Below are 26,384 nucleotides of genomic sequence, written 5' to 3' on the forward strand. Positions count from 1 at the left end.
ACCATGCTGTGCACTGATGATTGATCATTAACTTGCCAGTCTAAATTTAGTTAGAGTTCAATTCGAAAATGACCCCCCCCCCCCCCATTAGCAGTGATGAAAGAGCCATTATCAATGTTAATGGGCAAGTTCAGAATTTTGGACCCCTAGCCCTATTTACTTGCTACACAACAAACATATTCAGAGAAAATAATTAAAGGTGATTTTATTTTATGTTGAGTAAAAGTACATTCTACTGCATGTTGAGGTGAAATGGTCTCTGCAGTGATTAGTTCCCATGGTACCTACGGACCACTTGATGGTGCATGTGTAGAAGGGGCCAGGGTCCTCATTTATCAACATTGCGTAGAAAGTGTTCATTTTCTCTTCTACGCACAGAATTTAGAATGTCTCTATGCACAGAAAAATACGGATTTATCAAACATGCGTACACAGGTCATACACACACATGCAAGTACTCCGTGTTGATAAATACCAATTGTTCTTACCATCTATGCTCGTGCACAACTCTAAGTATTTACATACAGAACCAACCCTAATTAACCATAATATGGTAATTAAACACCCCCATGGGAACATGCCTGTTTGTGGAATGTGGAATAATGGCTAAGCAACTAAAAAGAGAAACTTCACTGAGAGCGAGATTAATCACGGAGGTCAAATTGAAGGTAGAAATAATTTAGTTGTGAAAATTTTTATTTGGAGACATGACACAAAATAATAGTATTTAGCTTTTTATTTTAAACAATATTTAATCGTATGATAATTCTTTTAATTTTCTTTTATAAATAAATTAATAAAATGAAGTTTTCAATTTCACAGACAACTCGGCTGCGTTGCCCATTCCCGTAGACACCCAGGAGGAGCAGGGAGCGTTGACACTCTCTTCGGCCCGCCTGGAGCCAAGGGTGTTGACTGATGCAGTCCTACAGAACCAGCACATTGACAGAAGTAAATTACAAGCTGAACCAACATTTGCGCTGTAATGACTGAAATGAATGATTCACTGAAGCAATTTGCTGCCTGTGCAACCCAATGGAGAATCAAAACTCATAACCACTATTTTGCGCTTGTGTTTGAGTCATTGTGATAATCATACTGCAAAATAAACGCCTTTTTTTGTTTAGGTTTTTTAAAGTTAGATTAAGACCTTGCAAACTTAGACTTACTTACAACTGCTGTATAATCCTCTTGAATGAATTGCTGCAGCATTTGGAGGTGGGTGTTCTGCATCTGGCCCCCGTGCCAAACAAGCAGGCCAACTGTGCACTCTACAATGGCTCTTGCACGTGCGTGAGCCCGGTTATAATTGTGCTCCTGTTGGGTTGGTCAGAGTCATTAGCCATGGCTTCAGTGGATAACCCCGATCACCTACATTTAAGTGATATTTTAATTACAGATACCCCAGTAATAATATTACAATTTAATTAAATAAAATGAGGCCTGAATGGTTAATGCTCACCAATAAGCCATCCGTCTTCAACAGAGTCTCCATGGAGACGAATTCCCACAGAACTGTTCTGCACAATGACCGAGTTGTGTGTTCCTCCCGGCCACCGGCAACAACATTTATCAGCCAAATGCGCATAGCAGATTATATGTACATTGACCGAGTGGAATCCCTTTATATTCACATAACTGAATCTGTTTAATGATGGAGCTTTGACAGCTACATGGGTACAGTCTATTGCTCCGATGATGTTGGGTAACCTGGCGTAAAATCCTCTCTTGACCTCTTGCTGTTATTATTGATATGGGTATTGTATGTAGTTGCCAGTGGCCAGTGGTTAAAAATCCCAGGGTGGAGAGGACTTGAATGTGCACAGGGATGGCATTTGTGCGTTTTGTTTAATGCGCCAATTTGGGTCCCAAATTTCTATACAAATCAAGGAGAATGTGTCTCGGGTAGCGGACTCTATACTTATGTGCTCTTGGCAAATAGACTGCCCTATCTCTGAAAACACGCTCCCCGTGGAGTGCACCCTACAGTATGTGACAAGTCTTCAGATAACGCAAGATAAACCATGCTGCATGCAATTGGAAAGACCTATTCCAAATGCTATTCATAGGGGTTGACAATAATTACACTCATGTCTCTATTTTACAATTAACTATACTTAATTATGAGTCATCCCGAAATGTCGGTGTTGAAACTCTAATACACGAAAGTCTGTTGCAGTTTTCTTATTTTACAGCTTGGTGCCATGTATGCACGGTCGCAGCTGTGCGTAGATGTATGCACAATCTCAAGCACACGTTCATATTTATAAATCCCACACTCTGCTTAGAAATGATCGTACGCACGGTTTACGCACATTTCTGTGCGTATGCAACGCAGCATTGATAAATGAGGGCCCTGGTCTTATTAGTTGCCATTATCCAGATGGTGGCATATTGAGCAGACTTCTCTTGAAAGAGACTTTGCTTATAGGCTGCATTGCTTGCTGGTGACATCAAGGCAATGTTGGACATCAAGCCAATCATTGAACAAACATGGTGACAGCATGTGAGGCTGTGGTTGTGTGCCGCAAATCTTGCAAGCAACAGGGACAATAATCCTAATATTATTGGTGCATAATCATGATGCTGTAAGTAAGGAATTGGCATGGTGCCGGCAAAGTTCTACCTGTTCTGTAGTGCAACTGAGTGCTAGGAGGATCTCCGCCCAGGACGCGTGAATACTTTGGGCAGCCGAAGAGTGCTTCCGCGTTCGAGTTTTGCGCTCTGATTGGCCAGGTCATGTGACATGTGCGCCAATCGTGGGACAGCAAGTTCTGCGCCTATTTCCGGGTCTAACAGCCTGCAAACTACCTGCCATTCTATTGCCATGCTCTAAGACAAACTCTAACCTTAACCAACTTCGAAAGAGTGCCTAAGCCTAACCAGTGTAGAAACTTGCGGTCCCACAATTGGGCGTACATGTCACATGACCAGAAATGACCTGGCCAATCAGAGACGCGGAAACACTCTTTGGCTGCCCAAAGTATTCAGGCGCCCAGGACAGCAGCACTTCACAGCCGATCCTCCCTGCTGACCAAACAGCAGTAATGCAGCTTTATACGCTCTGGCCCAGAACAGCATTTTCCCATAGATGACCCATAGTAAAGACACAGCAAAGGTATGTCAGGTATTTAAGAAGATACCTTCAACATTAGAATGTTTTAGACTGTTTGTTTTGAAAAGTCACCCAGAGCATCTATCTGTCAACAGTGAGACACATTCTGTGCATGTGAATTGGTCCAGAGGACATTTATGGCTGGGACTTAATGATTCAGTCCATTGGTATCACTGAGATGGATAGGTCTATTCAATCAATGATACTTTCACTGTGATGAACTCAAATGCCATTCAGACAGGAACTATAGACGGTTTCAATTTGACAACATAAACAATATAAATGGACCCAAGTATATTTCCTGTTGCAATGTTTGCTAATGCAATAACTGCCAGGAAATACACTTTGATCCAACATTTTCCAATTGCAACAGAATTCTAGTGAAACTGTGTATAGCCAACCGTAGAAGTGGCCAATTGTCTCTGTAAGACGACAGCACATCAACATCAGTATGTTACTGCAAAATGGCCACCTAGAGGTTGTACATTGTTTGGGAAATAATATTTAAATTCTAGTGTTTGAGAATCTGCACTTTGTATTTTTCAGATTTTCCATCCATATTTAGATCCTATTTGATTCACTTGAGTATGCATGTTGTGGACATGTTGTCAAAACCAATGCCACAGATAAGATATGAATACGATTTGATGTGGATAAACCCCACAGTGCTGCCTCGTGCAGTCTTCCAAACAGCTGCATTTTACTGGATTAGGGGAAAATAATCTGCATACAATTGTATATTCAGTCAGATCCTAGCCTGGTGATTCCAAATGAGACAGACAACTTCCATCGCAAATTTGTCTCTCTCTTTTTAAGGTATTAGAGGGTTGGCTGGCAGACAGACAGACAGACAGACAGACAGACAGACAGACAGACAGACAGACAGACAGACAGACGGGCAAATAAGGCAGACAGACAGACAGGTGTACAGACAGATGGACGGACGGACGGACGGACGGACGGACGGACGGACGGATGGACATACATACATACAGACAGACAGACAGACAGACAGACAGACAGACAGACAGACAGACAGACAGACAGACAGACAGACAGACAGACAGACAGACAGACAGACAGACAGACAGACAGACAGACAGACAGACAGACAGACAGACAGACAGACAGACAGACAGACAGACAGACAGACAGACAAATAAGGCAGACAGACAGACAGGTGGACAGACGGACGGACGGACAGACAGACAGACAGACAGACAGACAGACAGACAGACAGACAGACATACAGACAGACAGACAGACAGACAGACAGACAGACAGACAGACAGACAGACAGACTGACTGACTGACTGACTGACTGACTGACTGACTGACTGACTGACTGACTGACTGACTGACTGACTGACTGACTGACTGACTGACTGACTGACTGACTGACTGACTGACTGACGGACGGACGTGTAGAGTTACATCAGGGCCGGTGTGTTAGGGCTGCCTGTCACAGCCTCCTTTCTGTTATCTGTTTTCAACACATGGCCACCGACGCCATTACACACTGACTGCTAATGAAGGACCCCCCATTCCCTGCCGTCTCCACCACCACTGGATCTGTGGGACCCAATGCTACGGTATGTAGCCCACGAGCGGAGAGACACAGACACGCACGTGCACAGAAACATTTAATGCACAGAATTTTTTTTCGCTATATGACTCACAAATGCAGTCTGAAAATCTCAAAATCTATAACAATGTGCACTTGTTTTTATTGGAAAAAGGTTATTGCCAGGGAGACAGAAGATGGACTTCTGCGCTGGAGGCAAAGTAACTTCAATAGAAATGGTAATGTTGTCTCCCTATCTACTCACGCTTGTACTTTGAGATGCATTTTCTGGTGTGGCAATTGGAGTTGTAGGTGTTTTCCCATTTCCCTCCCTCTCTCTCTCTCTCTCTCTCTCTCTCTCTCTCTCTCTCTCTCTCTCTCTCTCTCTCTCTCTCTCTCTCTCTCTCTCTCTCTCTCTCTGTATGTCTCTTTCTTGTCTCTTGCTGCTTCTAATACAGTGGGATGCTGAGAGAGGACGGCTTGGAGCCCCACGTTATCCAATAAATTGTATGTGGGGGTTTGAACTTGATAATGAATCGCATAACATATTTCCTATTATGTTAGAGGTAAACCATATTTGTTTGAGTGTATCCAGACAATGTTCATGTTCTACTGTAGTAATTCCACTTGAACGTATTTGACCATTTTAAGCATTTATATGTCAATTAGATCAGGACCCTATGTGTTATAGGGAATGTAGGAAAATGGTGAATGTAACTTGTTAATGTATCTATCAACGGAGGTGAATCTGGTAAATGTGTGTATTTCCCCCACATTTACAGTACAACAACATGTACAGTATAATAGGCCTAAACCACCTCTCTCATGAATGTGACAACCAGGACACGCTGGTCGTATACAATCCGTGGAGATCACATTCACCTCTCACCACATCACTTTCTATCCTTGATTTCAGGGGTAGAATTGCATTGTATCCCGAATCCTGACGTCAGGGAAATGTGTGCCTTGAGCCCCTGTTAATATCCCATTCTGTTTACTCACAATAGAAAATAAAGGAGGTTGAATATAGGGATCACAGAGAAAGAATAGCATTGTATTCTTCATATAATTTCAGATAATATAACATTATTATCCATGTGAGTGGGGACCATTGAGAGTAGACCTGCATGATTTAAGCACAATACCAGGGCGGGGGGGGTCTCCTCACAGATTGGGGGGGGGGGGGGGGGGACTCCTCACGACCACAATGACCTCTTGCTGGACCAGGAAATCATTTGAATTATTCAGATAAATAATCATGTTTAGGACTTTTAAGTTTTAAGACTGATGATATTTTAGAATCTCATTATCTAAAGTCATAAGTTCAAGTGTTTTGTATACAAACACTGCAAATACATTACACAGATTTTATATTTGTAGCTATATATCAGCCAATATGACGTACAGTATTCGTTTTGAAAACATCATTGACATACAATTCAAAATTCCTGAAAACGAAGGTTATCCTATAACTCTAGTTATATGAATATGGCGAGTGCTCTGCTCTATTGGAACTGTCCCTTTAATCATATGCTATCATGAAAACGTTCAACCATGTGCACACACCCACACCTGCCTGACCACGCCCACATCCGCTCACATATAAGCAGGGTCATGGCCATACTACCAGCTCCTTCACCAGTCTTTCACCGCCGAAACGGAAGACACATGGGGTCCTCAGTGAGTCAGAGCAGAGCGCTCGCCATATTCATATAACTAGGGTTATATGATAACCTTCGTTATATTTCATATGGCTTTGCGCTCTGCTCTATTGGAACACAAGAGTTGAGCAGAGCGGAAAGCCCGACAGATCCCCTACAACCATCAGAATACCGGGGATGATCCCTAGTGAGGGACGGGAGGGAGACCGGACCCGACTGTGCGAAGAGGGAACAGTACCTCAACGCACAAGGTGAGCAGACCGTGGGACTTACCTTTGTTTACTACTACTCGGTCGCGCATCCCGCACGCCACCAGGGAACGGACGTGAAGCAAAAAACCCACGTTACAGCCCCCAACATCGCGGGGTCAGAGTAAAGAAAAACAGACCCCGTGGCAAGGCCGTAGCAGGGGGGCGCGGAGGAGGCCCCAGCCCCAGGCTGTGCATGTTTTTCCATTGGGATTATCTTATCGGGGGGGAAACCCTTGCGTGCACGGGGTGAACATGCAAACTCCACACAGAAAGGCCTGGGAGATACCCCACCTGGGTACCTGGCATCATGGAAACCTGGTCCCCAAGCGGGAATCGAACCCTGGACCTTCTTGCTGTGAGGCGACAGTGTTAACCACTACACCACCGTGCCGTACCGTGTTCGGTATGCCGTGCACCATGTCACAATCTCATGGGGTCACGAACCTCGCGGAGTCGGAGTTAGCAAACTCCGCCAGCGAACAGATTCCACCACGAACCCTGACCCTGCCAATTTATTAATCCCACAGGGTGGAGGTTCAGAGAAAGAGTTTGACACAATTGGCAGACGTCATGAAACATGCAGGGGCATACTCTCGAGCAGCCGGGGTCGACTCTGCTACCAACACACCGGGGAGACAACCACCCCCCCTATGTTTATTAACAGAAAATGGTTGCTCCCTTAACCCATTAAGAAACCCCGGAAACATAACTGCGCGTATACACAGGCTATACAATGCAGTTCAAGGCGTTTCAGGTTTAAAAAAGGGTTAACCCAGGCCAACAGGTCAACGAGGGCAAGGCCCGACCTGGACCTGGAGAACCGGGACCTACACAGGGATGCATAGAGGAGTTGACAGAAGCAGCCTCCCCGACAGCCCCCTCCCATCCCCGGTTTAGCAGGGAGGGAGGGGTGAAACGAATGGAGAAGGACCAACCCACATAACATTGTATGGACCAATGCACACCACTGTTAAGGGCAACTCGTAGTGGCATCTATATGACACACACATTCATGACATCAACCCCTGTGACATCCGGCCCGCCCCGGCATTTCCCCCCCAGAAAAGCTCAGGGTCCTTCGGGGTACCAGAACTTGTCTGCGCCCCGGTGGACAACGGGTTAAACTGATCCGGTCCGGCGCGACCAGGACAAGTCCTGTGCCCTTGTCACGCCGCCGCCCCCAGTCCTAAGAGGGGGGTAGGTATGCGTTTTGATCCAAAACATCACAGGGGGCGCCACCAAGACGGTCAGTAGGCGAATGCATTGCTCCTGGTGGCCCACCTAACGGGTGAGAAACCCCCCTGCCAATGTTTGATCTACTCCGTCATCACCTCCCAGAGATGTACGCGAGTCCTCGAGTCTAACTTAGTGCACTGGCGCTCGGTAGAGATAAAAATCTCCTTCCCAGCTGACCGCATACAAAACGCAGTTTTTATGATGTTGGTCCCAAAAAGCGGATTCAATCATTGAAAAACACCCTGGGCCAGTGCTGATCGGTCTCGTAAGACCAAACGCTGATTTATGAAACAGAGTGTATGCTCGTAAAGAACCCAAGAACAGTGACGGCGAATTTCTAACAAGAAAGAGCCCCACAATGTTTCCCCTCGCTGTCTGGGACGAGCAGCAGGAAGCCGGTACTAGAGACACAGACACAGGCTCTTATGCGACGAGTTTGGGAATAAAAAACGCGTAAATTCTGCTCTTTATGTAAGAGGGGAAGACAGCGGTTTTCCCAGAGAGACCTCAACGTGAGTGAAACAATTGAAAAAGGTTCATGTAACAGATTGGACCAAGTAGACAAAACAATATACACTACTGTTAGAGAGCAGAGCAGAAGGACCAACAGTCTCGACTGCAACGCATCATCTATCCTTTACAATGACAGCGGTCTGTAGCACAGGCCCTGTAACTCACGGACATGTCTCTTGGCCAATAAGAAAACGCGCCTGTGATGTCTTCAATGGCCGGGGAAATCCTGTGCCCCACTATCCTAATTTGGTGTGGGAGACAGGGAAGCTATTGAAGCTGCGTAAGGTGGAGTGCAGGCCTGGCCACTCCAGATAGCCAACTGCCTAGCCCAAAGAAAAGGCAGACAATGCTCGCCTCCCTCACAGGACGGCGTTGCCAGAGATACAGTGGCTTCGGCAGCGGAGCCCCGTTTGTACGCGCCGCTGCTGTCCTAAGCTCGGGGACAAAAAACATGCAAGCTTGCATCCCTTGTGGCGGGAGGCTCAACCCACTTTCTCTTTCGGAGGTGGGACTTGAACCCAGACTCGGAGTACGGGGCTCCCAGGAAAACAAAGCACACTCTGCCCGAGGGGAGAGAGCTCTGTCTTCGTGGGGCGTCAAACTAGAACTCTGCGCCCCCTCCATGTAATCCGAATTGTCCATCGGACGTTACAGGCTAACGGCTAGCTACAAGCTAACGGCTAGCTACCGGCTAATGGTTAGCTACAGGCTAACGGCTAGCTACTGTAGCAGTATCGGATGCGATGGAGAGGTAACAGAGGAATCCTCGCCTGGAGCCGGCTGTTCTGTGGGGCCGTATGCCTGAGCAGCCGACCCCGCGCAACTGACACATCCGTTTAGACCGTCCACCCCCGGCGCTCACCGCCAATTGACGTGAGCGAGCAGAGGCGGAGAGCCCGCGCCGCAAGACACCACCCACCAGAGAGGCTGTCGGACCAGCCGACTGCCTCCCGCGGCAATAGTATCCAGCTGCACAGCCGGAGAGCAACGCTGGTGGGGGAACTGCCCAGCGACGCGCACTCCACTCTGGGCGCCGCTGAGGCTCACCTGCCTGCCACAAACGTGGAGCCAGAAAGCCCCACTATGCCCCGAGGAAGCCCGAATGTGAAGCACCGGTGGAGGTCAGAATAATCCTCTAGACTCTCCGGTGGTGACAACATTATTCTGTCTTTCTCCCGTAAATTAGTGAGAGAGGGAAAAACAAAAGACAATGCCAACACAGCTCCTATAACTAACTAACTACTTCAGCACTGATCTTGAAGAGGTGCTCTACATGTACTTCCAGGTGGTGAAAGTAGGGAAGGAGCTGGTAGTATGGCCATGGCCGCGCTTATGTGAGCGGATGTGGGCGTGGTCAGGCAGGTGTGGGTGTGTGCACGTGGTTGAAAGTTTTCATGATAGCATGTGATTTTTTTTATTCACTTTTTCTCCTCCTGTTTTTCTGTGTTTTTCTCCCATCCCAATTTTTTTCGTCATGCCAATCCCCCCCTCCCCTTCCTGGTCGTTGCTCGCATGTGCCCCCCACTGGTCGGTCTAGGGAGGGTTGATAGATACTATCACATGTCCCCTCCGATACATGCAGAGTCAGCCAGCCACTTCTTTTCACTTGCCAGCGGAGACTCTCATTGGTGAGGTGTTACGTATGGGAGGCTCACACTACCCTCACCATCTCCCCTCTTCGCTGTGCAGGCGCCCTGACCGACCTGTAGGAGTCGCTGTTTACAACGACCAGATTACCACCCACTGGCTTCCCTGCAACGCATCATCTATCCTTTACAATGACAGCGGTCTGTAGCACAGGCCCTGTAACTCACGGACATGTCTCTTGGCCAATAAGAAAACGCGCCTGTGATGTCTTCAATGGCCGGGGAAATCCTGTGCCCCACTATCCTAATTTGGTGTGGGAGACAGGGAAGCTATTGAAGCTGCGTAAGGTGGAGTGCAGGCCTGGCCACTCCAGATAGCCAACTGCCTAGCCCAAAGAAAAGGCAGACAATGCTCGCCTCCCTCACAGGACGGCGTTGCCAGAGATACAGTGGCTTCGGCAGCGGAGCCCCGTTTGTACGCGCCGCTGCTGTCCTAAGCTCGGGGACAAAAAACATGCAAGCTTGCATCCCTTGTGGCGGGAGGCTCAACCCACTTTCTCTTTCGGAGGTGGGACTTGAACCCAGACTCGGAGTACGGGGCTCCCAGGAAAACAAAGCACACTCTGCCCGAGGGGAGAGAGCTCTGTCTTCGTGGGGCGTCAAACTAGAACTCTGCGCCCCCTCCATGTAATCCGAATTGTCCATCGGACGTTACAGGCTAACGGCTAGCTACAAGCTAACGGCTAGCTACCGGCTAATGGTTAGCTACAGGCTAACGGCTAGCTACTGTAGCAGTATCGGATGCGATGGAGAGGTAACAGAGGAATCCTCGCCTGGAGCCGGCTGTTCTGTGGGGCCGTATGCCTGAGCAGCCGACCCCGCGCAACTGACACATCCGTTTAGACCGTCCACCCCCGGCGCTCACCGCCAATTGACGTGAGCGAGCAGAGGCGGAGAGCCCGCGCCGCAAGACACCACCGACCAGAGAGGCTGTCGGACCAGCCGACTGCCTCCCGCGGCAATAGTATCCAGCTGCACAGCCGGAGAGCAACGCTGGTGGGGGAACTGCCCAGCGACGCGCACTCCACTCTGGGCGCCGCTGAGGCTCACCTGCCTGCCACAAACGTGGAGCCAGAAAGCCCCACTATGCCCCGAGGAAGCCCGAATGTGAAGCACCGGTGGAGGTCAGAATAATCCTCTAGACTCTCCGGTGGTGACAACATTATTCTGTCTTTCTCCCGTAAATTAGTGAGAGAGGGAAAAACAAAAGACAATGCCAACACAGCTCCTATAACTAACTAACTACTTCAGCACTGATCTTGAAGAGGTGCTCTACATGTACTTCCAGGTGGTGAAAGTAGGGAAGGAGCTGGTAGTATGGCCATGGCCGCGCTTATGTGAGCGGATGTGGGCGTGGTCAGGCAGGTGTGGGTGTGTGCACGTGGTTGAAAGTTTTCATGATAGCATGTGATTTTTTTTATCCACTTTTTCTCCTCCTGTTTTTCTGTGTTTTTCTCCCATCCCAATTTTTGTCGTCATGCCAATCCCCCCCTCCCCTTCCTGGTCGTTGCTCGCATGTGCCCCCCACTGGTCGGTCTAGGGAGGGTTGATAGATACTATCACATGTCCCCTCCGATACATGCAGAGTCAGCCAGCCACTTCTTTTCACTTGCCAGCGGAGACTCTCATTGGTGAGGTGTTACGTATGGGAGGCTCACACTACCCTCACCATCTCCCCTCTTCGCTGTGCAGGCGCCCTGACCGACCTGTAGGAGTCGCTGTTTACAACGACCAGATTACCACCCACTGGCTTCCCTCCCGCTGACTCTGCCAATTGAGCCAGTATGACGGCCGGCCAAGCCGGAGGCAACGCTGACAGCCGGATTCGATACCAGTGTCTCTTGCGTTGGTGACGAGCGCTTAGTCTGCTACGCCACCCAGCCGCCTTATGATAGCATATGATTAAAGGGTTCCAATAGAGCAGAGCGCAAAGCCATATGAAATATAACTGACATTTAGATCAATGATAATAACTATACAGACAATTGTAGTCCAACCACTCCTTTTCCTTGCCTAATCTTTTTTTGTATTTTATTTTTTTATTATTTTTTAAACAAACACATAAACAAACATGACAACACACGATAAGATATACAAGCATTAGTTGTCAGTGCACATCCAATGAAATCACATTTTAGTTAATTGTCTTATATAGGATATACCCCTAATACCTGTTATCTAAAAACCTACACACATATGCTCCAGCTCGTACCCCCCCCTTCCGGACCCCCCATTGGATAATCCATCCATTTTCCCTCGCTCCTAACCAGACATTGCCATTATATGCTAGCTTTTATTTTCTCCACCACTTCTAACCACAATGTCATTTTGGATTCATTGAGACCCAAAATTCTAGCTGTAGATATTTCTTGATAGATCACATCGAGATATGTAATAATCCAGACCTTTCGGCAAATTTTTTCCGGTTGGAACCATCGTGATGCTATCAGCTTTTTAGCCACTGTGATACCCGATAAAACCAATCTCTTTAGCTGTGGATGTACTGCACATTCAAAAACATCATTCAGCAGTAGTACAGAGGGGTGTACAGGTGTATTCCAATTTAAGAGGTTTGATGGTTGCTGGGTCACCTCTTTCCAGAATATCTTAACTGGTGGGCAGTCCCAGTACATGTGCATAAATGTCCCCTCGTCCCCATTTGTACATAAGGAGCATTTGGAGTCTTGTATAAGACCCATTTTTTTCAGTCTTATAGGAGTCAAGTATGTCCTGTGAATATAGTTAAGATTGATTTGTTGATGGTCCGGGTTCCTTGATGTGAATCGAATATTTGCCCAGGCTTCTTGCCAATCAAAATCACTTTCCAGGTCTGGTATATCCCTCCTCCAGACGAAGTCTAGGTGGAGGGTTTCATATGAGGACGTTAGTAATTGATCATAAAAATCTGAAACAAAACCTCTTGATGTCTCTCTTTCATAGAAGAATTTGTGGTATCTGTGGTGTACAATTGGTATATTTAATGGAACACCGTGAGCCTTCAAACATGCCAATAGCTGTGCGTAAAAGTAATATGTGGACTTGGCGAGATTAAATTTTTTGCGTATTTCATTGAAACTACAAAAACCCTGTTTATTGAAGACGTCTCCTAATGAGTGTATGCCTTGCTTTTCCCATCTAGGGAATCTTATAGGTTGTTTTTCTATCCAGAGTGCATTGTTATTGAATAAGGGAGTATGATTATGCCATTTATGTAGGGTAGAATATTTTTTTTGTGTTTCGCGCCATATCCGGATCGCATGAGTGATTATGGGGCCAAATTTCCGTTTGCATTGCTTAATTGGTAATTTGGTGTATACTATGCCCTTCAGCTTATGTGGAGCTACTATATTTTCTTCTAAATGTCTCCAGGATACTAATGCTTGGGGATCAAACCATGTTGTTAGTGGTCTTAAAGTGTACGCCTTAAAGTAGTGGTAGAAATCTGGAAATGCCATACCTCCGTCTGCTTTGTTTCTCTGTGCGGTGGATCTTTTTATACGTGGTGGTTTGTTATTCCAAATAAATTTGTAAGTGGAGGAGTGTAATTCTTTCCAGTAACCCTTTGGAGGGGGTAACGGTAGCATTGAACTGAAGAAGTTGATTCTAGGTAGGACGTCCATCTTGATTATTGATATACGTGCCTGTAATGAGTTTTTAAGTTTCGACCACCTGACAAGGTCGTATTTGATTTTGTTTTGGATTTTTATGTAATTGTGCTTCACCGTTTGGCTTATGGTGGGGAATATCTCAACTCCCAAACATCTAAATTGTTTTACCATCTGTATCTCTTTTGGGAGGGTTATGTTTCTTTTTGCAGGGGCGTTAAGTGGGAGGAAGGCCGACTTCGGCCAATTTATCCTAAATCCCGATAGATCTCCAAAGTCCTCAATCAGCTTGAGAAGATGAGGCAATGCTGTGTTGGGGTTTTGCATGAACAGTATTACGTCATCCGCATATAAACACATTTTGTGTTGTGTGCCCTTGATTATGATTGGTTCTATGGATTGGGATTGTCTTATATATTGTGCTAAAGGCCTAATCTTAACCTAACCTTAACCTGACCCTAACCTGAAAAGTTTAAATGTATTGAAATAACATCAATATTATTAGCCTTCAAATTGTGCAACTACTTAACAATAACATTGTTATTGTAACAGTAACAATAACCAAAAACTGAGGAAAAACATGAAATGTGCCCCACCTAGTGTCACCAAAAAGAACTGCAGACAAATGTTATTCATTCTTAAAGATTTGCCTATTATTTGCTCAAATGCATTATGTATGGATATAGCATCTTACTAAATTGCATATACATTTTATTAGTATTTTAGTTCATGTCATCTCTCTGCCTTGCTGTTTCAGATTGCATCATTCTCCCGGTCGTTAGGTCTCAAATAGCACGAATGGGGCTAGCCCCTCTCTATCAATGCAGGGTGTACTGTACGTGGGAAAATCCAAGTGCGCATGCTCAGGGTGTTGTATCATTCACAGTAGACCACATCAATTTGATGGCAAGTGGGGCTCTGAGCCCCTAGCCCCAATTGTACATAATTTCGTATTTCAAAGTTGACCGGCTGGCATCGGATTTAAGTCGGCAAAGAAGCTTTTCATTGCTAACGGCAGCTACTGTGAACCACCTAGCTAGTGACGTTACATGAAAATTAACAAGGTGGATTATTTACTCTAGCACAGGTTTGAAACCCTAAATTTGAAGGAGACATCAAACGTCTGGGTCCACACCAAGCCACTGGATATCGTTATAACTCAAACAGCTTGCAAAGGTAACCGTTAACATCCATCCATGAGAACAACCTAGAAGAGGCTTTTACTGAGACCGTTAGTCTGCTGAAAATCATCATAACAACTCCTATGATGACATCTGAGTCAGAGAGGAACTTTTCCACCTTAACACTTTAATCGCAGATGATGTGTTTAGACGTCATTCCTAGCCATGCTCATTCTGCCGAAGACGCCGTAACTCGTCTTTGATGTCAATATTTCAAAAATCTGTGATCGAAATCATATTTCTCATCCGGGGACCTGAGATGTACAGCTGAGCTCCACTAAATTCTCTAGCGGTTCAAGAGCGCCATCTGGTGGCCGATCGCCAACACGAAGTGACTCGTCAAACAGGAAGTGCTCATCCATATATCGTCCGGGCACTCGCGATCATTAGCAGGACTCTATCTCAACACACTGGATAATCAATCACTCGCCCTAACTCAATAAACAACGTTATTTGGACGTATATAGTATTATACAACCTGGAAATGGTTCATCAGGATCAACATCCCATAATCGAAAACTGTCTACTCCACACTGATCGTCCAACGGAGTTTCAACGTTATTTTCTAACGTATTCTATACTAACTGATCTGATGATCATATGACCCACACTAGATGAATGGTATAACGTTGCCCACGGAATTATAAACGCCCCCTCGCCCATCCGGTCAATATCAGATGATACGTAGTAACTTCTAGAAGTACCTCCAGTTGAAATTTTTCATCTGGCAACGATCGCTACCAAACTGTATTTGATCATCAATATAATGCATTTGGAGCTATAAATCAAGTTCTGGAGAAAGCTGCAGAAAACGATAAAAACATACTTATACTTTAGACCAGTGGTTCTCAACTGGTCTAGCCTCGGGACCCAACATTTTCCTTAGTCATTAAGTCGCGACCCAAAATTGCAGTAATACGCAATCTTTCAAAACATGAAATAAACACAAAAAAGTGCAACAAAAGTGCAACTATTGCTAAAAACCCAATGAAATAAAAGAATAATAAATAATATATGCTTCTTAGCAGATTTCTTAGCTTAACATAACAGACCTAAATTTGGGGGAACTAATGGGATAACTGAGGTTGCAACAAAAGTGCAACTAGGGCTAAAACCCAATTAAATAAAATAATAATAAATAATATGCTTCTTAGCAGATTTCTTAGCTTAACATAACAGACCTACGTTTGGGGGAACTAATGGGATAACTGGGGTTGCAACAAAAGTGCAACTAAGGGCTAAAAACACAATGAAATAAAATAATAATAAATAATATATCCTTCTTAGCAGACTTCTTAGCTTAACATGCAGGGAACTAATGGGATAACTGGGGATGATGTTTGCTCCTGACAAGAGTCTCAAAGTCTGGGGTGATGGTAGACAAAGCAACTCTGAGGTCATGCTCAATGTCCAATCTGTTCCTCCGCTTTGTCTTCAGCTGGACCAGAGCTGAGAAGCCACTTTCACAAAGATAGGTAGTGAGACAAAAAAAAGGTAAAAAAAAAAAGGAAGGAAGACATTTTTTTAATTATTATTATTTTTTTTACACACTTCCGCGACCCACTCAAAATGGCCCCGCGACCCACTTTTGGGTCGTGACCCACCAGTTGAGAAACACTGCTTTAGACCATATTTTAGTATGAATATGTGAATGAAAAAGTATATCATTGCTACACCCTGAACAATGGATATAGGACATTGAATGGGCCATAATAATGGCAATTTAGCAATAGAATTAAAAAAGTTATAGCCCTGCAAAGAAGGGGAACTTCTCCATAGACAAATAGAGCTGGCTAGGGATGGTAAATTATGAATTTGAACCATGGCGATCAAAGTGTTAAAGAGGATAAAACGTTTACTCGCAATACCATGGGACAGCCGCGACTTAGCGCATTGGCCAGCATCGAAAGCCAGTGCTGCCTTTCTCTTCAAGTGAGCACACAGCTTTGGTGAGTGATATTTTATCATCCTGATGTTATGGTTCTGGTCCGTGCTTTAGCAATGTTGTTGTGTAGAATCGCTTGATGATGGTAGTGTCATGTTTAAAGACAAGGTTGTTGTCATAATGTGGTTGAATCCCTAAAAAGTTGTCTGTGTGCTTTGGTGTGGCCTTCAGTGGCGTTGAGCTCTATGATAACAGTTCATTTAATCCATCACAAAGTGCAAAAGATTCAAGAGTTTATTCATCACATACATACCAGTCCATACAGTGAAATGTGATTGGCCATGCCCACTGCGATTGTGCAATAAAACAATAGTAATAGTAATAATAATAAAAAGATAACTAGAATAGACATGGTAAATAGACATGTTAATACATCGCTTAAAGGCACTGGATCCTATGTACACTCCTAATGTGCAGTTTTTCTTCTATGTCCCTATTCTATACTTGCTGTTACTAACTATACTATGCAACAATCACAACAAGTTATTTTCTTAAATTGTCCTATTCCTTCCTTTAAAGTGTCCTTTTATTGTGTGTTTAGAGTGACCTATGGTGCGTTTGTGTGTGTGCAAGTGCAGAATATTGTGTTGTGTGTGTGTGTATTTATACAATGGCATGCAAAAGATTCTGATTGGCTGAAACAGTCAAGTTAGACGTGGTTATTTCTCATAACACACGCTCGTGATCCCAGAACCCGCCCACAACCGAATTACAATCACTCCACCAGTTCGAGTTTTTAGAAATGAAACCAAGATGGCGGACAATAATCTTTACGAATGGATGTGTTGATAGCGTCATAACGACTCATTAAAAAACGATTCTGTCACGTGGAATGTGTTAGTTGCTTACACAATGTTGGATTATGTAATTGGTTGGTCATATAAATCGCGGGAAGTCTGTTGTTAGAAAATAAAATGTTCAAGCAATCAATCAATCAATCCAATAACACACGCTCACTTCACTGTTAGAGGGCATGCTGTGAAGCAACTCGGAGGTGCATACCATCTAAGAATGAAGTGAGCGTGTGTTATTGGAATGATTGATTGATTGATTGAAAATTGTATTAATGTCCGCCTTGTTTCGAACTGGTTATGCTTAGGCCCTCTTTCGAAGTCGGTTATGCTTATAGTTTGGAATCAGGGCTGGTGGTCTATCGCCCTGCTCTAAAGATAAACTCTAAGCATAACCGACTTCGAAAGAGGGCCTAAGCATAACCAGTTCGAAACAAGGCGGACATTAATAAAAAAAAAAAACGTCTCTTTTTTCTCTTTTTTTTTACCTACTTTCTCTATAGAAGCATCTAAGAATGAAGTGAGCGCGTGTTATTGGAATGATTGATTGATTGATTGAAAATCTTATAATGTCCGCCTTGTTTCGAACTGGTTATGCTTAGGCCCTCTTTCGAAGTCGGTTATGCTTAGAGTTTATCTTTAGAGAAGGGCGATAGACCACCAGCCCTGATTCCAAACTCTAAGCATAACCAACTTTGAAAGAAGGCCAAAGCATAACCAGTTCGAAACAAGGCAGACATTAATACAATTTTCAATCAATCATTCCAATAACACACGCTCACTTCATTCTTAGATGCTTCTATAGAGAAAGTAGGTAAAAAAAAAAAAAATATATGTTGCCTCCCTATTATGCTTAAATTAATGTGTGTTTATTGTATAGCAATAAGGTTGGATGAATTCGGCAATTGTATAAAGATGTAAGCACTGTCTATCTGTAATAAGATTTTCAATCAATCAATCAATCAAACCAATAACACATCACGCTCACTTCATTCTTGCCTTGAAACAGCGCACCTCCGAGAGGCAACTTCTCCCTTCTTTTTGGATGAATGCGCCAATTGTATAAAAGACATTATATCACGCGCAGGAGTGCGTTATGAGATCTAGAGCATGCCTAGGGGTGGTCGTTAGAAGAAGCTGAGCCTTAGGGCGCGTTCACACCTACCCTTTAAGTGGACCATGGTCCCTTTAGATCAATAGTCCGTTTCGTTTGTACAGGTGTGAACACAAACCGAACTATTTTGAGGACCTAACAACCGAACCATGGTCCTCTTGAAAAGTTGGCACTCGGTTCGTTTCAAAGTGGTCCATGGTGCGTTTGCTGTTGGTGTGAACACGATCGAACTTTATATAGTACCTAATCTAGAGCAAATGAGTGACAGACGCCTAGTGGCGGCTGGCGCACGACCCAACTTGACAGTGCCAATGTGACAGCTTGCGCACGACCCAACTCAAATGAATGACAGGCGCGCGGACAGTCTCTCTCTCTATCCCTCTTTCTCTCTCTTTCTCTCTCTCTCTCTCTCTCTCTCTCTCTCTCTCTCTCTCTCTCTCTCTCTCCCCTCAATATAATGCATTTGGAGCTATAAATCAAGTTCTGGAGAAAGCTGCAGAAAACGATAAAAACATACTTATACTTTAGACCAGTGGTTCTCAACTGGTCTAGCCTCGGGACCCAACATTTTCCTTAGTCATTAAGTCGCGACCCAAAATTGCAGTAATACGCAATCTTTCAAAACATGAAATAAACACAAAAAAGTGCAACAAAAGTGCAACTATTGCTAAAAACCCAATGAAATAAAAGAATAATAAATGATATATGCTTCTTAGCAGATTTCTTAGCTTAACATAACAGACCTAAATTTGGGGGAACTAATGGGATAACTGAGGTTGCAACAAAAGTGCAACTAGGGATAAAACCCAATTAAATAAAATAATAATAAATAATATGCTTCTTAGCAGATTTCTTAGCTTAACATAACAGACCTACGTTTGGGGGAACTAATGGGATAACTGGGGTTGCAACAAAAGTGCAACTAAGGGCTAAAAACACAATGAAATAAAATAATAATAAATAATATATCCTTCTTAGCAGACTTCTTAGCTTAACATGCAGGGAACTAATGGGATAACTGGGGATGATGTTTGCTCCTGACAAGAGTCTCAAAGTCTGGGGTGATGGTAGACAAAGCAACTCTGAGGTCATGCTCAATGTCCAATCTGTTCCTCCGCTTTGTCTTCAGCTGGACCAGAGCTGAGAAGCCACTTTCACAAAGATAGGTAGTGAGAAAAAAAAAGGTAAAAAAAAAAAAGGAAGGAAGACATTTTTTTAATATTTTTATTTTTTTTTTACAAATGGCCCCGCGACCCACTTTTGGGTCATGACCCACCAGTTGAGAAACACTGCTTTAGACCATATTTTAGTATGAATATGTGAATGAAAAAGTATATCCTTGCTACACCCTGAACAATGGATATAGGACATTGAATGGGCCATAATAATGGCAATTTAGCAATAGAATTAAAAAAGTTATAGCCCTGCAAAGAAGGGGAACTTCTCCATAGACAAATAGAGCTGGCTAGGGATGGTAAATTATGAATTTGAACCATGGCGATCAAAGTGTTAAAGAGGATAAAACGTTTACTCGCAATACCATGGGACAGCCGCGACTTAGCGCATTGGCCAGCATCGAAAGCCAGTGCTGCCTTTCTCTTCAAGTGAGCACACAGCTTTGGTGAGTGATATTTTATCATCCTGATGTTATGGTTCTGGTCCGTGCTTTAGCAATGTTGTTGTGTAGAATCGCTTGATGATGGTAGTGTCATGTTTAAAGACAAGGTTGTTGTCATAATGTGGTTGAATCCCTAAAAAGTTGTCTGTGTGCTTTGGTGTGGCCTTCAGTGGCGTTGAGCTCTATGATAACAGTTCATTTAATCCATCACAAAGTGCAAAAGATTCAAGAGTTTATTCATCACATACATACCAGGCCATACAGTGAAATGTGATTGGCCATGCCCACTGCGATTGTGCAATAAAACAATAGTAATAGTAATAATAATAAAAAGATAACTAGAATAGACATGGTAAATAGACATGTTAATACATCGCTTAAAGGCACTGGATCCTATGTACACTCCTATACAATGTGCAGTTTTTCTTCTATGTCCCTATTCTATACTTGCTGTTACTAACTATACTATGCAACAATCACAACAAGTTATTTTCTTAAAGTGTCCTATTCCTTCCTTTAAAGTGTCCTTTTATTGTGTGTTTAGAGTGACCTATGGTGCGTTTGTGTGTGTGCAAGTGCAGAATATTGTGTTGTGTGTGTGTGTATTTATACAATGGCATGCAAAAGATTCTGATTGGCTGAAACAGTCAAGTTAGACGTGGTTATTTCTCATAACACACGCTCGTGATCCCAGAACCCGCCCACAACCGAATTACAATCACTCCACCAGTTCGAGTTTTTAGAAATGAAACCAAGATGGCGGACAATAATCTTTACGAATGGATGTGTTGATAGCGTCATAACGACTCATTCAAAAACGATTCTGTCACGTGGAATGTGTTAGTTGCTTACACAATGTTGGATTATGTAATTGGTTGGTCATATAAATCGCGGGAAGTCTGTTGTTAGAAAATAAAATGTTCAAGCAATCAATCAATCAATCCAATAACACACGCTCACTTCACTGTTAGAGGGCATGCTGTGAAGCAACTCGGAGGTGCATACCATCTAAGAATGAAGTGAGCGTGTGTTATTGGAATGATTGATTGATTGATTGAAAATTGTATTAATGTCCGCCTTGTTTCGAACTGGTTATGCTTAGGCCCTCTTTCGAAGTCGGTTATGCTTATAGTTTGGAATCAGGGCTGGTGGTCTATCGCCCTGCTCTAAAGATAAACTCTAAGCATAACCGACTTCGAAAGAGGGCCTAAGCATAACCAGTTCGAAACAAGGCGGACATTAATAAAAAAAAAAAAACATCTCTTTTTTCTCTTTTTTTTAACCTACTTTCTCTATAGAAGCATCTAAGAATGAAGTGAGCGCGTGTTATTGGAATGATTGATTGATTGATTGAAAATCTTATAATGTCCGCCTTGTTTCGAACTGGTTATGCTTAGGCCCTCTTTCGAAGTCGGTTATGCTTAGAGTTTATCTTTAGAGAAGGGCGATAGACCACCAGCCCTGATTCCAAACTCTAAGCATAACCAACTTTGAAAGAGGGCCAAAGCATAACCAGTTCGAAACAAGGCAGACATTAATACAATTTTCAATCAATCATTCCAATAACACACGCTCACTTCATTCTTAGATGCTTCTATAGAGAAAGTAGGTAAAAAAAAAAAAAAAAATATGTTGCCTCCCTATTATGCTTAAATTAATGTGTGTTTATTGTATAGCAATAAGGTTGGATGAATTCGGCAATTGTATAAAGATGTAAGCACTGTCTATCTGTAATAAGATTTTCAATCAATCAATCAATCAAACCAATAACACACGCTCACTTCATTCTTGCCTTGAAACAGCGCACCTCCGAGAGGCAACTTCTCCCTTCTTTTTGGATGAATGCGCCAATTGTATAAAAGACATTATATCACGCGCAGGAGTGCGTTATGAGATCTAGAGCATGCCTAGGGGTGGTCGTTAGAAGAAGCTGAGCCTTAGGGCGCGTTCACACCTACCCTTTAAGTGGACCATGGTCCCTTTAGATCAATAGTCCGTTTCGTTTGTACAGGTGTGAACACAAACCGAACTATTTTGAGGACCTAACAACCGAACCATGGTCCTCTTGAAAAGTTGGCACTCGGTTTGTTTCAAAGTGGTCCATGGTGCGTTTGCTGTTGGTGTGAACGCGATCGAACTTTATATAGTACCTAATCTAGAGCAAATGAGTGACAGACGCCTAGTGGCGGCTGGCGCACGACCCAACTTGACAGTGCCAATGTGACAGCTTGCGCACGACCCAACTCAAATGAATGACAGGCGCGCGGACATTCTCTCTCTCTCCCTCTTCTCTCTCTCTCTCTCTCTCTCTCTCTCTCTCTCTCTCTCTCTCTCTCTCTCTCTCTCTCTCTCTCTCTCTCTATCTCCTCTCTAGACTCGCGCAGCGCGCGGACACTCCGGACAGCCTCTCTCTTCCTCTCTCTCTAAAATCTAGACTCGTGCCGCGTGCGGACAGTCTCTTTCTTCCCCTCTCTCTCTCTCTCTCTCTCTCTCTCTCTCTCTCTCTCTACTCTCTAGTCGACTTGCGCCGTGCTCGTAATAGTATCTCTCTCATTACGCTGCCGGCAACTGTTTACGTTTGTGAGTGCTATAGTCCAATAGATGCGACTGTATGTCCTTTGTTTACAAATTAGATCCGCACCAAAAAGGGTAGTGTGAACGCAGACCAAAATCAAACAATGTCCCATTTTCACACACACACACACGCACGCACGCACGCACGCACGCACGCACGCACGCACGCACGCACGCACACACACACACACACACACACACACACACACACACACACACACACACACACACACACACACACACACACACACACACACACACACACACACACACACAGTATACTAGCTTATACACTAAGCTATAGCTTATAGCAGACTTAATCACTTTAGACTCTTTCTGCTAATGAAGTGAAATATTTATTATAATCAACTATCCAGTGTGTATAGTGTTGGCTACTTCAAATCATTGAATGTACTGTGGCAGACCGGCTGGCGTGGTAATAGACGGCCGCTATGTGTCGGCCAAGGTACTGGGGCATATGCCCATATTAGGGGTTCCGGAGAGACTCCCGCCCATGCAGAGCGCATCAGCACAGATGCAGCACACCTGTGCCTGACACGCCCGAGACAGGTGAGCGCAATCACCTGTCAATCAAAGTAGCATAGAAAATGGAGACAGAAAAGCAGGGGAGTAGCTGAGGCGAAACCATATGGAAGGAGAGGACGTGAGTAGAGAGAAGAGAAGAGGAGCTGATTATTGTCTGTGTGACCAATGCGCTGTTTATCTGCTTTTGGAAGGAGGACCTTGCTGTGTGCTGTAACCCCCGACCATCTGAGAACCTGCATGTGTATCGACCCCTGCTTGTCTGACGTCTCTTCTCCCGGATCAGCCCCCACCCGTATGAGAATCGCTCTATGTGTACCGGACCCGCTAATGGACCAAGACAATTCTATTGTATTACGGACTGGCTGACGATTACCCTAACCTCTCCTTTCCCTCTAAACAGTAATACAACTGCTGTTAAACGTGCTTCTACCTTGTGCCGTGTGGGTTTTGTTCATTCCAATCTAGTGACAGCTCGTGACACCCCTGAGTCTGTCACAGTACAGAGAGAGTGAGAGAGATAGGGCTCAGCCGCGCCTTCCATTCCTCATAGCTGGAGTTGATGAAAGTTATCAAATGTCATCCTGGCTTTAGACAGAATCAGTGGTTTAAAGCATAACGTTACTTTTATTTTTATGAAAGCCCCTGAAACAATCATTTCCTACAGTCTGAGACTTTATCAACAAAGTGGTCGAGAGGAGAGAGAAAAAAATTATTAAATGGGGTGATTTGTTTTTGTGGATTGTGTCCAGCCAGGATGAGGAGCACAGACGTGAAAGTACTGCCCAGTGCGAGTGATTTTATTTTATTAAGGATCCCCATTAGCTGGTGCCATAGCATCCAGCTAGTATTCCTGGAGCTCCGTCAGAATAACAACAACCGGCGGTTAGGTGGCGTAGCGGAGATTGCGTTCGTCACCAACCCCGAAGCTGTGAGCTGGATTCGAAGCGGTTGATAGCCTCCACTCTCCCAGATGATCTGACTGTGGGGGGTAAGTGCGCAGCGACCAGGAAGGGATTGGGAATTGGCATACGACTAACATTGGGATGGGAGAAAATCGGAGGAAAATGGAGGGGGAAAAAGATAAAAAAAAATAACAACAACCAGGGACAGAATGTTGAGATCTAGCATCAGTAATATGCCGACCTGTAACACCTGTAGCATCATTATAGGACAATGTGATCAACACATGAATTCAATAACTATAAGTGTGAAGCTTAGCTTGTTGTGATTAACAGACTACAATGTTGTGCCAGCGGATGTTTTATCGACACGCCTCCAACTGAGCCGCCCCACCCATCTCAGCGCAGGCGGGTTCATGTCGAGCCATGAAATTACCAAACAGATGCAAGCGGGAAAATAATTCCCATTGTGCCTGACCAAATATTGTCAATACACGTACGCCAGCACCTGCATTGGCAGGGAAATAGAGCCCAGGGGGCGTGTGAGGGAGAGAGATGGAAAGAGAGAGAGAGGTGGAGAGGGAGACTGTCCAGAGGAGCGGTGCTGGGTTTCTGCCAGCAACATCTTGGACCCAGCACTGATCACTGACTTCCATCACTGTTGTCCTGGTCGGCCCAGTGGGATGTCGGGAGCCGCACCTAGAGGGTTGGGGGGGTTAGTAGCTCCTTTAGTAGTTAGTAGCTCCTCTACTAACCCTGTCCCCCTCTCCTCCCTAGTGTCTCTCCCTCTCGTGCTTCTACCCGGGTCCTGTATATGCTGCCCTTGTGTTTCCCTCATGTGCAACCATTTACATGCAGTCCAATCTCTGGTGTGTCACCAGCTGTCTCCAATCAGTCATCACCCCCTTTGTATTTATGTCTGTTCCCCCCGTTAATCAGTGCTTGTTCGTCAGTCTGTCTTAACCTAGCCATATTTTCTGAAAATTCGCATAAAATTACATACCCAAGTAAATGGAAGATTGCTCCACCTCTACAAGTCAAGTACGTAGACAAAAATGGGTAGCACTTTATAATAACACCCTGTTATAATACATTTATAAGGTATTTGTAGATAATGAACTAATCATGAACAAACCTTTTATATACATTCATAAATGATTATTAAATCATTTATAACTATATTTGTATAACATTTACAGATGAATTCTACATTATTTATAACTCATTATCAACATTGTTTGTACTTGATTTATTCATCATTAAATAATGTTGTTTAATGTGTAGTAACACATTTGTAGATGCTTTGAAAAATGGATATGAAAAAACGACTATACTGTATCTCCATTTATTTTTCATGTTAAACAAATGATTTGTTAAGACATTCATAAAACATCTATAAATCATTTGCAGATGCTATTGTGTGCCCTAATCTAAAGTTAAGCCTATTCATCATTAACAAATGTATAATGTATATGTAATGTATATTACTTTTTCATCACATGTTACAAATGTTGTAGACAGCTTTCGGATACACCCTTCTTTGTGACATCAAACAGTGACAAAATTAGGACTAAAGATAAATGCAATTTTATTAACATATAAAATACATGACATATAGTGTAACGTGGGGGTGCACTAGGACCCAGGAGTACCCTAGCCAGGTATTGAAGAGTATCTAGAGAGGAAGTCTCAGTGAGACTTGACGTCATGTGTGTTGCCGTCTGTTTGAATGGAAGCACGATACATGCAGAACCAAGTTATCCGTGCTGCTCCTGCCCCACGCTTTTAATAAGGTATGAGCAGGTTAACCACCTTTTTTGTTGGTAAATCTATTCCATCATTTCCGACCTTACAACTCTTATATGTTGTGTAGACGTACTTGATGTGGTGGGCGCTAACGTTACATTTGTTCCTAATGTGTGCTCAGTATATTGTGGTATGTGATGATGACACAACACAAATAATTATTTGTATTTTCAGACTGTATAGGAGCCGATACAGCCTGAAAATACAAATAATTATTACTCTTGTGTGTCGTGTCATCATCACATACCGCAATATACTGAGCACTGAGCACACATTAGGAACAAATGTAACGTTAGCGCCCACCACATCAAGTACGTCT

This window comes from Notolepis coatsorum, assembly GCF_963971535.1.
Source record: "Notolepis coatsorum genome assembly, chromosome: 12".
NCBI classification, from domain to species: Eukaryota; Metazoa; Chordata; class Actinopteri; order Aulopiformes; family Paralepididae; genus Notolepis; species Notolepis coatsorum.